General features: G+C 36.9%; 1 protein-coding gene across 4 annotated transcripts in view; it reads left to right on the top strand.

Moving 5' to 3' along the window:
• Positions 1-15,682, top strand: part of TRAF3IP3 (TRAF3 interacting protein 3) — a 967,079-nt gene that overhangs the window by 560,838 nt on the left and 390,559 nt on the right. The window lies entirely within an intron of this gene.

Below are 15,682 nucleotides of genomic sequence, written 5' to 3'. Positions count from 1 at the left end.
AAACCTGGTCTGCGCCGCTTATGCTGAGGTAACGCGATGCGCACTGGCAGTTAGCTTGTGGGAGCGGCGCGCAAACGGTGTGCGCTGGGATAAATCGTAATTGGCTAGTGACACACATGTTCAGCTAATTGCACACAGTTTCAGCCTGTTTATCCGCTGCTTGGCAACGGGCACGCAGTTTGCAGCTTTTAAACACTACTGCTCACGGGCACTCTGTCTCACGGCAGCTTAGCTATCAGTACATTTCTGACTATTTTTATTCTTATGTTACTTCAAAATATATGCTCTGTTTCATTCCATTTTACAAAAGGGAATACATTTACATTTGTACAATACTGTCTGGGGGCTTTTTAGTGCTTATTTACAAAAATAAAAAGGTTGTTGTAGGGGCTCGAACCCTGCTTGCCTACACATAGGGCGGGTACTCTACCACTAAGCTATTATTTCTTGGCTTACTTTGCATATTTAGTTCTTATATCCTTTTCCCCTGACTGCTAACTGTGATTGCGCTAGTAGCACACCCGCGCACACAGTAGCAAACATTTACGGGGTTTAACAAAAAAAAAAGGTTTTCATTTACTTTTATGACATCTCTTCACTTTATACACTGATGGCCAGTCGGGGCATGTGTTGTATAGTGTGTTTATTCACATTTTCATGGCCTTTCTCGTGGCTGTTTACTTTCAGCCATTATAGTTTTCCGGGGGCGTGTCCACTTGCAGAGCTTAGCCTACAGACACGCCCCCTACTCTCTTACACGGACCGTGTAAGAGTTACTGGTGTGATTCAGCATGCCTCATGCACCTCATGCATATGCATGACATGCTGACATCACACAGTTTAACTGCAGCCTCCGTGTAAGAGTTATAACTCTTACACGGAGGCTTCCTGAATCTGGCCCATTATGTTTTCATGATATAATCTTGACACTAAGTCCAAAGATTCGGAACTATCAGCTGTATGAGTAACCAAAACAGCATTATAATGTCGTGAACTAGCAATGCTGTTAAAACATTTAGTGTCCTCAACATCTAGCAGCTCAATCTTCCCATTAACTGAACAAAAAGACTCCGGAAAAACATTAACATTAACCTGTCGTACACTAACAGTTTCATCTAAACAGTCAGTTTCCAGAGTAATGCATTGCTCTGAGTTCCCTTTCCTGTTACCACTTTCAAATTCATCAGCATTATTACGTACAAGAGTATTTGTACAACGTTGCCTAGTTCCATCATATACAGAAATTGCCGCTCGTCCTACACTTTTATTATAGTCGTCAATATCCAAACAGTTTGCACCCCCAACATTTAGCGCCTGTTCCGAAAAAACATTAACCGGCTCAGACAAAGACCCTTTAAAACTAGGTTCTACCACTTGGTCCGCTGCACCATAAATGTTAATAATATCAATACCGGAAGAAGCATCTAATCGTGAGCTGCTATTAATGTCTAAACATTCAATATCCGCCAAACATAACTGCTCAACACTCCCGCATTCAGCGGAAGGCAAAACATCAGCGTATCTTAATTCAGCACAACTGTTCAAACATTCGGTCAGTTGTCCAACCCTCCCATACACATTGCAAATGGACTGGGAATGATCATTAATACTGGTAGTACCTTTAGAGGCAATATCTAGTACATTTAATATTTCAGAAGTTTTAAAAGATACAGTGCCGGAGAAAGCATTCATGTGTTGTGAGCTGCCATCATTATTCAAACATTCAGTATCCGCCGGACATGGCTGCTCAAAGCCCCCGCATTCAACGGAAGGCAGAACATCAACATCTCCTGGTTCAGCACAACTATCAAAACATTTAGCCAGTTGTCTAGTCCTCTCATACACATTATCAGTGAGCTGGGAATGATCATCAACACTAGTAGTATGTCTAGAAACACCATCTAGCACATCCAACTCTTTAGAAATTTCACGCGTTTTGGATACAAGCGCATCAGATCTAGATGCGCTAATACTTTCTAACATGCTGTCCTCTAAAAACCCAGAGTGCTCATACACATAACTACTACCCTTTTTAAAGTTTTTTTCATTACTTTTTTTATCGCTTTTTTTACCTTTTTTAACATTTTTAACAGAATAAAGCATTTTTTCATCATAAAAATTAACATTTACTTGTGCACTTGAAAACAAGGCACGCTGAGCATACGGGAGGTTTAAAGTCAGTTTTTTGACTGATTGCTGACTTGCAAATGACTTGTCTTACCCTGTTGTTTTCTGGTTGATCTCGTCTGCACATTGTATGACTTGTTTCTGGAATTCTGATTTACCCTTCGGTTCTCTTCATTTTCCACATCCTCAACCACAATGTCCTCAAAGGACACACTCTTTCGACTACCACCAGTCTCTATAGAAGAACAGGAAGATATTTCATCATTTCCTCCTCTGTGTCTTTTAAAGTTTCTTTTGAAACGACGCCCTCTTCTGGGCCAATTGTAAATTTCATTTTTTTCCCAGTCATTAACATCCCTATTCAGTTTAGATTTCTTCCTGGCCATCACTTCATTTTCAATTTTCTTTAATTTTTCATTTATCTCTTTAAATTTTGATTGAAACATGACATTGGATACCTTGTTTTTTACCTCTTGTTGTAAGTCAATGATTTTACTATGTAAACTATCCATGGTTCTTTGATTCTTTTTAATCAGAATTTTCAACCAGCTCAGGCAACAGTCTTGAGCAGCTTGTCTCCACTCAGTCAGCAAATCATTTTCATCTTCCTTAAAACCTCCTGCAGGCAATTTATCTATGCGCAGACCTCTAGGTGTTATATTCAGCATCACATACTTCTCAAGTAATTTGGAGTCATAGAAAACAGTCATTTCTTTTGCCATAATACGCTCAAGATGCACAAATTCTTCAGAACAAGTTTCACTGCTGCCCCCAGTCCACAAATCTGAGGCAGCATATTTTCTCTCTCTTTCTTTCAGTACATCAGCAAAAGAAAAATTCTCACCACTCTGTGCTTCCTCTGAAACGGACATCTTCGAAAAAACAAACACTATCAAAGACAAGCTTCAATACTTAGAAACTGCAATACACCAACAAATTCAGAGGAAGACACAGGAGTAGTAGTAGATATCCATTTTATTCCTTCTGCCCTGGTACCTCAGCTATTTGCCTTCAATGGGACATATGTTTGCATTTTCAGTCTCCTTTTATATATGCTTTAATTAATTAATTAAACATCAATCAATCAATTAGACATCATTGTATCAAACAATTTAACTCATTCACCACTGAAATATATTTCAAGGAAGGAAACATTTCTATTAAACTTTTTACAAACACATTTTTTTCTTCTTTTACTTGATCTACAAATTTTATAAATATTAATTACAAAATATGAACTGTAAACTAAACACTCCAAATATAATTAATTAATAAATTTCATTGTGCAATAGATTCCTTTCGGATGTGCATGCATATAACAACTAATCACTATGAGATATTTGTTGGTGTATTGCAGTTTCTAAGTATCATTTTATTTAACCCAGACATTTGCCAAAGGAATATCATCAAGGTCTAAAGAAGTAATCACTCCATTATACTCCATTATACTCAGAACTAATTAGGCCAGTTATGAGCATAACCCTCCAGTAGGAATCTATCTCACTAAACACTTTCAAAAATTAGAAGGACCCACAAAGGTTATTAAGCAACATGATCATGGGCATAAAGTCACTCAGCTATCAAGACAGGATGGAAGCTCTACTCCTTTGTTCTTTATCTTAAAGATGTTTGAGGAGGGATCCCTGTCTTGCTTACTATACCATTACAAGGCCAATTGTCCTGGATTTCCTGCATCTCCACAAGTTCAGTATCTCCATCAGTACTAGGACCAGGGACCTACACCAGCAGATAAAATGTAACAAAGGAGCAGGTTTTTAACTCAATTTCTTCCAATCCACTGTAATAAACTGGTCCTTCACATTAAGCAGTGTGACTTACTATCCTCTTGTAAACAAAACCTAGATGAACACATAGTTATCCAAAAATTTACTCCAGTATGACCCTCCTGGAGAAAAAAGATTCAGCTTGAGGGACAGCACTGACAAGGCATGAGTGGTCATAAGACTTGGTGACCTCGGACTATCTAGTAATCTTAATCTATGAATCCTTCTCTATTCCCTTATACTATTTATTATGGTTTTATTATCTACAAGTCTGCAATTAAACTGCATTCCCCATACCTGGTTGATCTGTTCATGTAGCTTATATATCTACTGAACAAGTTACCGTACTGTCTCCTGCACTACTTATCGAAAATGTCTTTTCACCTAATGTGTCCCTCTCACTTCATTACTACAGTGCAGATGGAATTGTTTATCATTGTACATAGACAATATCTGCAGCCATTTTCATCAAACTCCATTCAGATAGTTTTGTGTCGCTCCTACACCTGCCATATTGGTTGCTTTTATGATTTCCTTTGATTATTATAGGTTTTGAACAACTCTAAATTAGCATAATCTTACAAATGTATTACTGCCTCGTCATGTCTACTTACACTAGATGGAGACCCGTGATGACATTGCTAACCTAATATATAATTACTAAATCCCTATATGACGGTAACAGTAATCCAGCTCTACTTACTTATTGTTTGTTAACTTAATCATCTTATCTAAAAATGAAACAAGACCTTAGTGAATTAACCTTTTCTGTATTTAAATGCCCTAATCCCAAATTACAAACTGAGTAACTAAACATTTCATAATCTCTGTTTATTTTGCAAAACTGTTTTATTGATTTCTGTAAATACCAATTTTGTGTACATTTGTTGCCAGTACAGAGTAATTCAAAGCTGTGACAATTTCAGGCAGCCTTCTTTTAGGGTGTATTCCAATGAAGAAAACAACACTGAATACCACTAAAAAAGCGATTTATTTAAGCCACAATTCAATGTAGCTTTTCGTTGGCGCTTCTGCACCAACTTCTTCAGAAGATTAAAATCTCGCGCCACTGACGTGGCGTACTTTAATATACTTAAAAAACAAACATGCGATCAACACACCCTCCTGCGTCAAGTTCTAAAAAATAATTCACCCTAAATAAAGTTCAATATATTCTAGTATGTCACATCCCTATTTATAATTAAAGGCTGTTAATATATTAAAAAAGTGCATTATTACATTTCTTAAAACTTGTACTGTCATTACCGGCAATCGCAACATGTTAGCGGCTAACATTCATAAACCATTAATTAAACTACTGAATATTCAAATAAATTGATAGTTCTACTAAAAAACAAACTCATGACAATCATGTAAACAATCATATAAACAATAATTCAATTACAAAAAGAAATAAAATGAACTCTACAAATTATGTACAACACCAAATTACGTGCCAACATACATAAATAAAGATTGGGAATTAGACATTAATAAATGAAACTTATATAAACCTCATGATAATCATCATGATAAAATATCCCAATCATGTCTTACCTATCCAAACTTCTCAATTTTAAGACAATATTGATGGACAGCATACTATTTAAACCAGGGAAATGATAGGCTTCTAATTTTAACTGCCACATCAACTCCTTAAATTCCAAAATCAAAGATTCAGGACCTCCCCTATTGTCCAAAGTTAACTGGTCTATGATCATAAAGGTAAACTCATGGTCAGGGTTCTCCTTAATATGCTTCGCCAAAGCATTTTCCATCTTTTCTTTCTTGATGGCATATAAATGTTCATATAGGCGTTCTTGTAACTTCCGATCAGTTTTGCCTATATAGAATACAGGACACAACGAACATTTGGTCAGATAAACCACATCGCTACTTGAACAGTTAAATCTCCCCTTGATGTAGTATTTGGTATCCCTAATCATGAAATAGGTACCTGCTTTAACGAACTGGCAATACCTGCACATACTGCATTTAAATATGCCTGATCTAGATGTAAGGCTCTTAGGTTTCATTTCCAAAATGTTCTTAATATTAGGTCCTCTCCTAAAGGTCACTTTAGGATAAGAACCTAACTTGGAAAAGCCTGAATTGTCTGAAGACAGTAAACACCAATTATTCTTAATAATTGAAACTATTTCTCTACCATCCATATTGAAAGTAGTAATAAAACTACAAGAGTAAATACTGCTAGATTGAATAGCATGTGAAGGTAAAGTGGAATCTACCATAGGATAACTCAAAATAGGGAGAAATAAGCCATTTTCCCTCTTAGTGCATACTTCTTGCACAATTCAACAATGAGGCTCTCCGGGTAGCCTCTGTTGGAAAAAAGATTTAGAATGAAGCGGCACTCCTGAAAGTCACTTTCCCTTGACACCATTCTGGCCGCCCTGACCAGTTGGCCTTTAACTATCGATTTCTTTTGGTGGAGTGGATGGTCACTATTGAAATGTAAATAAGAGTTAGAGAAAGTTGACTTTCGATGTATTTTAGCTAAAAAGCAACCCTGTATAGTATCCTTAAATAATTCCACATCCAAATATGCAATCCTTTCCTTTGAAAAATTCGAAGTAAATTTCAAGAATATGGTTAAGGTGTTGAAGCTTTCAACTAGGGAATCTGCCACAACTTGATCCCCTTTTAAGATGATAAAAATATAATCTAAAAATCGGGTATATAATAAAGCCCTTTCTTGGATTATGGCATTAGGGAACACAAATTCCTTCTCCCAGAAAGCCATCACCAGATTTGCCACACTGGCCCCACAGGGTGACCCCATAGGTACTCCTATCAGTTGATGGAACCATCGATTGTTAAATGAAAAAAAATTACATGTTAGAATGATATCCAAAAGTTTTCTGACCATCAAGATCTCTTTAGTTGGTGCTTGTTTAATGGTCATAACTGTTTGGATTCATTCCACTGCCACATCTTGAGGAATGGATGAATATAAGTCTGTAACATCGATGGTTAAGAAGTGGCTATCTGTACTGAATGGAATTGAACCAACCTTAGCCAAAAATGACCATGAATCCTTTGAAATATGCATTCCACTGGATACATATTTCTTAAGAATTGTGTCCACTACCTTGGCCGCTGTGTATGTTATACTGCCTTTTGCACTGACCAATTGTCGCATAGGGGGGTCCTGAATATTTTTATGAATCTTTGGATTACCAAAGAGGACTGGTATTTTTGGATTAAGAGTAGAAATGAAATTGAAAACATCCAGATCAATAGCCCCACTAATAAACATATCTTCAAAGTAGGAACGGACTCGAGCCATGTTTACGTTTAGCTCATTTCTAGATACCTCTCGATATGTATCAGAGGCCAGGATGACTGATATTCTATTGTTGTAATCCTCTGTCTCCATTGCCACCAAGCCACCCCCTTTGTCTGGCTGCATAAGTCTAACTGTAGAGTTACATAGTAAATCCAGCAATGACTTCTCCTCCTTGTTAATATTATAATGGACAAAACGTTTAGAATTAAGTAAAAAAAAACGGATGTCCAAATCACACATTTGTTCAAAAATACCCAAGGAGGGAGGTAAAGGGGGTTATAGGTACTGGATATGTGAAAAGGCTTGTTCATAGTTGACTGATCCCCTAACAAGAGGTGTAAATTTAACTTTCTCACAAAAAGCTTCAGATCCAAAATGGTTTTGGCCACACAAGCTTTCCGTGTTGGTACAAAAGAGAAACCCTTGGCCAATAAATCAACAAATGGTTGTGGAAAAATGAATTCAGAATAGTTGAAAATTTTAAAGTCCATCCCTGTATTAAATATTATATCATACGGGGGATGATCTGCAGATGTGGATTCGTTCCTATTTTTAATTAATTCCTCCTGGTCTTGTATCTGTTCCTGTTCTTCCGATTCAATGACTGTTGGGGTGATGAGGCTTGGTCCTGAAAGGTTACCCTTTCGGTTTCAGATGATGGGTTAAGTGACTTGGATTGTAAAGCTAAACGATCACTCCTCCTGATCTGATTTTCTTGATCTGATCCACCAGGAGGTACTTCAAAGACCGCATCCTGATCTTGAATTGATAAAATGGGTTCTTGGGTTCCACTCGTGACTCCAGGAACTCAAGGACTAAACGCCTTATAATTACCTTCTGATTTAGGGGGCTTGGGATAAGCCACCCCATCCTTATAGGCTTTGATGTCTCTTTGAAGTTTCTTAATTTTTGTAGTAGTGATTTTGGATATGTGTTGGTCAATACTGGTATAAATCCATTCATAATCATATCTATATCTCAAAAAATTAATGCCCTGCTTAATCGCCTCATCCAATGCAGTTATCTCTTCTGTCAAGCTGTTAACTGCTTCTTGGTAATGAGTACTGATTAAATTAAGGAGCTCTGACCCATGCCTGTCAAAAAGTGAAAGGAAGTCCTTTTGAAACGTAAACCCATCTTCTAACTCTGTCAGGTACTGCCAGGAACGAAGCCCCTTCGGTACTATTTTGGAGCGCTGGCATTCTCCAAAGTAGGAGACCTCTAGTTGTAACTTCCTGAGTTTAATAAGTTTTTGGTCGAAAACATTTAGTTTATGGGGTAGATCACTGCCTACTGTGAGGATTGAATCAGAGTCAGGATGGTCATTAGAATTATTAAATGGAAATGGCCGGTTAAGCCATTGGTTCAAGTTTAGCTGTAATCCACTTTGGCCCATCCCAGCTGAACTTGGAACAATAAAGGGACCTATATCCCTTTGTGTGTTCTGTCTCACTTCAGCAAGGTTGGCCATTGCTCCTGTCCCTTCTCCATAATGTCTATATTGCGCTAAATGGATATTGATATTGTTGGCAAATATACCCACTTCTGTTGTTGCTGGCAAAAGCTCCTGTGACCTGACCAACTCGGCATTGGGAGGTCATGTTGATGTAAAAACAGGTCCTGTCAAAAATCTGTGAAGATCCAGAGATGTCATCAATTCGTTGAGATAAAGCATCAACCTTCTGAGTTAGTGTCTGAGTTCTGAGTCAGTGGCGCGAGATTTTAAACTCCTGAAGAAGTTGGTGCAGAAGCGCCGACAAAAAGCTATATTGAATTGTGGCTTAAATAAATCACTTTTTTTAGTAGTATTCAGCATTGTTTTCTTCATTGGAATATTTCTTTGGCTGGAATTGTGGTGAACTGATTGACAAGCTTTCTGTCAGTAGTTTTTCTTGTTGTTGTTGAAGTTGTTCACTTCTTTGAGGGTGTACCAAAACAGAAGTTTTAATCAGAGGGATATATGCTACTTAATGACAACATACTAGACTGGTCTTTAAGATTATTAACACATTTAATGTTTAAAGTGCATGGTTTCATAAATTCAGTAGTTCTACAAAATATAACCCACACCCACTACCAGGTATAACGTGCCTTGGTAAAAATCATATTTTATGACTTATCCCTAAAGAGTGCAAAGCATTTAATTAACAGACCATCATGCTGTTGGTACTTATTTTAATGACACATTCCATGAATGATCAAAACATATTCTGTTAGTAATGATGCATATAGACCATGTATGTATTTATTATGCATACATTTTAAGGCAAGGTGAAATTATAAAGAAGATGGGAATGTGCATAAACATTAATATGCATTACAAGACTGGATGAAATGCCCACATTGCTTTGAACGACAATCTTTTGAAATGGGCTTTTGAAAAACAAATGTTCAACTTCTCAACCTGCACTTTTTAAATATGCATACAATACCAAGCGCATACTCAGATGAACATACACATAAGCACAAACAGACAGCTTTCATACACAATTATGCATTAGTAGTGTCTAAGTACACAGGACAGACCACAGGTGACATGAATCTTTGGCAAAGGGCTCCATGGTGATTCTACTGCTGCCCACCAAGTTCGTCACACCTTCCCCTCTGCCCCATTTCTGTTTTCCATCCACCATGAAGACAGATTACATCTTTCTTGCATTTTCACACCTCCTCATGTTCTTCACCTTTTTCCTCCATCTAATCAGCACAACCTATCTATCCAAGATTGCACCATAATAACTGTGGAGGAAATAACTAAATGAAATTGAGAGGATGAGGATAGGTTCCCAGAAGCTGAGGAGTTTTAGAAGCTCAAAGATGCATTTTGTATCTCTTTTCTGACTTTTTGATGCAATGATGGTCTGAAAAAAACATAAGTAAAGAAAGAAATTCAGTCTTATTCTTTCAAGGAAGCAATAAGTTGTGTCCTGGGCTTAATGATCAAAGTTGACAAAATAGTAATTCCCAATAAAATGAGAAGACAAATGTTTGCAGGGATACACAAATAATATTTGGGAATAGTGCTAGCATCCCGACCCCATCCCCCCAAAAAACAGAAAAGATAGCCATCTTCTGTATACTCCTACATGTTAAAGATTGGGATGAAAGTACAACAAATGACCAAAGTCATATTTTTCAAATTGCTACTGCCATAACTGTATACAGCATGTTTTCTTACTCTTATGGCCAAAAGACAACCGTATTCTCTTTACCCTTGAGATATCAGGCTGGGAAGAAAGTGAAAAAGCCAGTGACAATAGAACTTTCAACTTCTGTGAGATGTATACACACAGTATTTGGCTCCTTAACCTTACCACCAAATGACAGCCACCTGCATACATCATATGTTTGACTATGAGGGAAGTGAAAAAAATGATAATCTTGGTAATACATCCTAATTAAAATAAAATAAAATAAAAATAAATATGCCACCTTATTGCTCATAGATAGTTCACTGTTCCTAGACATGCTAGAGCAATTTTCTATGCACACCTCTGATGTTTCATTGCGAGGTAACATAATGACCATACCTTCCTCAACATCCTCCACAATCAACACCGACTTTTGTGTACAGGGCTGAAGTCTGATTGTGAGGAAAGTTAAAGAAATAATGACTGCATTATCTTCAGCTTTAACTTAAAAACCTTCTCTGCACTCTTTGTGCAGTGCCAGTTTTAAGCTAGGTTATTTATTTATTTATTTAATTATTTACATTTGTTTACCGGGAAAGTCCGACTGGATACAGGTCCATTTTCAATGGAGGCCCGGGGAGAAAAGCTCCACAGTGCAATAGAATGCAGTACATGAGAGAACAAAATATAGAATATGCATTTGATTTTAATACATAATAGGTTAGAAGTTAACAGTTTTAGTTAGTACAGTAGACAGTCATTGAGGTACATAGTAAAAACATTGAGGTACACATTGAGGTTAGGCACAAGGCCAAGGTTCAGACCAGGGTCCTATTAATAAGCCTGTGTCAGAATCCCTTATATATTTAGAAATCTCAGGGCCACCATGTCCCCAGAAGCTCTGATGTTTTGTATGTTATATGGCGAATTTTGTGCATTATATTCAAAAGATAATAATTTAATTGTTCTATATTTTACTGCTAGCCAGAAGATGCATGCATGTGCCTCTCAAAATACTATGTAGGTGCACAGATAAAATAAATGATGTTTTCGCACACTAACATATACTGCATAGTTGCCTCCAGGCAAATTGGAGGAAGGTAATTTCATCTATATCCTACGTTTTGTCTTTGAGGTGTTGGAGAAAACCAGAGCACCTGGGCAAAACTGAAAGGGAAAAAACTATGCTTTGCTCCAGAAATAAGAAACTACAACTAAGAACTCAACCAGAGAACAAAGCGTTGTTAGATGGCAATGCTACTTGCTGTATCAAATAACCATTTGCTTTCACACATATCCTGCTCATATCACAGATGAAAGCAACTTATTTTATACTATTTTGATGTCTGACTGTGATGAATTGTTAGTCTTAGATACTCTGCAACATTTCTTACACACACACATGCACACACACACACACACACACACACACACACACACACACACACACACACACACACACACAATCATTTTACTGAACAAGTACAGCGCACTTTACAATCAAGCTTTTAAAGTGGTTCAATCTGTAGTAAATCCTGAAAGAAAAGTAGAGACTTGGAAAGGAGATAAGGAGTCTGTGTTAGGTGATAGTCCTGTGTTGAACAGGAACACTTTTTCCACAGATGGCTTCCATATCCATCGATTACAAGCATTTTATTGACTTTGTGAATAGTTATCCAATTGTGATTTAAAAAAATAGTCACAGTAAAGTGTTACAACTCGAATCAGACAAATAACTACTAGTTCTGCAAAGCCAAAGTAATGACTATCCAATTTATCAAAACAGCAATGTTAATTATTTTCATATACAGACAACCCCATACTCAATAGTTATAGCCACACCAGTTTGCTGACTGTATACCCCTCCTGACCTAGACAGGACTTAGACAAACAACCAGGGAATTGTTGAATGGTCAGGTATGCAGCACTTTCTCCATAGGATTGCATATCTGCAGATTTGTTTAACAGTGGTGTCACATCAGCACTTCCTTACTTAAAATAAATTTGAAACTAAATAAATAAATATAAATTCAGAAAAAACACCTATAGATAAAAGGCATCCTAGGCAGCCTCTAATTCACCAATGCTTAAGGATGGTCATGAATACATAGTATTCATTGTTTAGCTCTCAGTAAAATTTCTTTTACTTGCATGAGGCTTGTAGCAAATGATGATATTTAGTTAATAAAAAACATCTATTAAACTGCTCTATCAACAATCTTGCAAATGGCTGTAGCTGTAAATAGCTATACGAAAGAAGTTGGCAAAGACAGTAAAAGGAGAAGAGAAATTAAAGCTCCTTGGGCAGTTTTCATATATATAAATGATGTTTTCATAGGTTCATTGGTCATAGCTGTGTACTAGCCTAAAAACCACAAGGGCCTTATTAAGCCTAGCCATGAATCCCAAATCTCTGACAAGTTCTAGTACTCTTGAAAAGTGTAAGCAATGTCTGGGGAAATGAAAAAATTACAGGCTGTCTGTGTCCATTAGGTACATGGGGTCCAAACCATTGCTGAATTTCCTGTTCCCCATCCAGTTGTCCAAGTTACACTTCAGTTGGGTTAGGGAGGAACTCTGCTTCACATTGATGGGGAGCCTGCTGCAGAGAAGGGGGTAATCTCCTTGGTGCATACCTGTCTCTCTAGTGGTCATAGTTATATCACAGGCAAGGTTTAAGTCTTTAGAACATGTAGTTATTGTGCTGTTTGCTTTGTAGATATGCAGAAGGTCAATCAGAGTGGGCTTTTGACAATGTCCTATATGCCAGGCATAGATCTCCCCTCAACAGCCTGTAGGAGACAGAATACAGGGATATTGGGGCTTGAAGTGGTCTGCATAAGACATGCAACTCATGCCCTGTATTCTTTTAGTGAGGAACTTCTGTGGACATTCTAATTATTTATTTATTATTTATTTAACATTTGTTTGCCAGAATAGTCTGACTGCACAACAAGTGTCCATTTTCAGCAGAGTCCTGGGGAGAAAAACTCCATATGTTTACAGAGAGAAGAAAAATTTTACAAGAGACATTACAGAGTAGTAGTATATAGATTGTAGACTTTACAGCTGTTGGTATACAATAAGAGGATATTCCCCCTTTTGGTTGAAAATACAAGTGTACAAAATATACAATGAGAGTAGATAAGATAATTAGTTAGGGGTATGTGGGAGGCACAACCCCCCACATCATGGGGTGTGGGGGGCATAGCTCCCCACTTTGAGTACATATTGTCTTCAGGAGACATTAGTCATTGGTGTTGGCAACTATGCATGTCTATTGTTTAAAATGTATTGTTTTAAAGTTTTTGGTAAAATACAATATAAAACAAATAAGGTATGGTCTATGCCCCCCACACGTCCCAATGTGGGGGGATGTGCCCCCACCCCTCCTCTTACTATATATACTAATGCCAAGATTGCATTAGAGTGGGGAAAAGGGCATATACCTTTTACTTGCCTTACAGTACTCTACATAGTGTCATATATACTAAGTTCAGTTCAATGAAATGAGATTTAGTGAAATGAGTTTTCAGTAATTTGTGTTTTCAGCGAAGTGGTCAGAGTGGAATGAAATGCAGTGAAATGAGATTCAATGAAACAAAGTAGACCCATATATATATATATATATATATATATATATATATATATATATATATGTTTAGATGCACAGACAAATATATGTTAAATTCTCTTTTCGTTTAGTTTGGCTTAAATGGTATATGCAAAGATGCATATTTTAAGTATTAGCATGAACTGTTAGGAAGCCAATAACCTATTTTTGGTATTATGGCTTCCTAATTTTGGTAGATTTAGGTATTTCTGATGTATGCAGGTTTGCATCTTTTGTGTGTTAGAGTGCTGAAGTTTTAGGAGTGGGGTTAGATATGGCATGCAGTGCATTTGGGCAATGGTGTGTGCTTCAATTATTTGCATAGCTGAGTGCATATCATTTCAAAATTTCTGGCCGAGTATTGGTGAGTGTTTTGTATAATAAATGAATATTATTTACATATATAGATCTTGCACTTTCTGTCTTTCTCTCACTCTCTTACTATATATACCTTTGTTTTTATGTTTGTGCATACACACAGGAACACACACATATACACATGTATAAATTCTAATGTATAATCTGTGTGCATGCGCATGTGTATCTATGCACTTGAAAGCTGTAGAAGTGAAAAGAGAGAAGACTGATTTTGGATAGGAGTTGTGTGTTTTGGATGCTAATGACTAAAATTTTGGCTGTACCCCTTGCTACAGCTTAATAATACATTTTAACCTGAACATTGAATCTATTCCCTTACCTGAACCTAACCTGCCAACACTTACACAAGCACTGCAACTCCGGATACACACCCACTTACCTCTTTCAACAAAAGACACATTTGGCAAAAATCACTGTCAATAAATCCAACACACACACACACACACACACACACACACACACACACACACACACACACACACACACACACACACACACACACACACACACACATACACACACACACACACACAGACAACCTTGCAGTTCATGCTATCACACAAAGCAACATTTGACAAAATTAACTGCACACACACTCAAATACACATGCATGCACACACATCTATATGCACACACATCTATATACACACACACAACGGAAAAAAAAATGGAGTCAAATGTAAACTTGAAAGGGCAGATATGCCAAAGTCTGATTGCACTAATACAATCAAAATAAACAAAATCCTCCCCACAGAGTGAGAGGGGTTATAAGAATCCTTAACAGACCCAGAATTACATCGAAGTAATGAATACATATAAAACCAGTATAAGACCTAGTGTAAGTTATAATTATGATTTTAGTTATTAATAGATATAGAAGACTATTAAAACTAAAAAAAATGTATATATACTCTCCATAGCCCCTATCAGTTCTAGAATTTAGAAACATAAAATAACCTCAGTAAAAAAAAAATCACTACCCCAGAATAATTCTATATTAAATTTATTTCATGCATGCCGCTTGTACTTATTAGCATCCCCATCCCATCCTTCTCAATTCTTTTCCTACCAATTATCTATCATCTTATTCTCACTCCAACAATAACACTCTGTCTTCTCATCTTCCCTGCTTATAGCATGCTTTATCTTCATTCCATCCATAAGCTTCAATTATAAATATGTCTATGTGTTGTTCATTGACTTGAAAAAAATTCTCCATGGTTACCATGTAGTGTACTCTGCAATGTAATTTGCCATTATTTGTAAATTGTCTACTCTGTAATTCTTTGTGAACCAATTGCAGCTTCCCCCCGAGTCTCAGCTGAAAAGAAGAGTCTTA

This window comes from Protopterus annectens, chromosome 7.part0, assembly GCF_019279795.1.
Source record: "Protopterus annectens isolate FY-2018-M chromosome 7.part0, PAN1.0, whole genome shotgun sequence".
In the NCBI taxonomy this organism is placed as follows: domain Eukaryota; kingdom Metazoa; phylum Chordata; order Ceratodontiformes; family Protopteridae; genus Protopterus; species Protopterus annectens.
The sequence above is the reverse complement of the archived record's forward strand: the minus strand, read 5'-3'. Positions and strand labels throughout refer to the sequence as shown.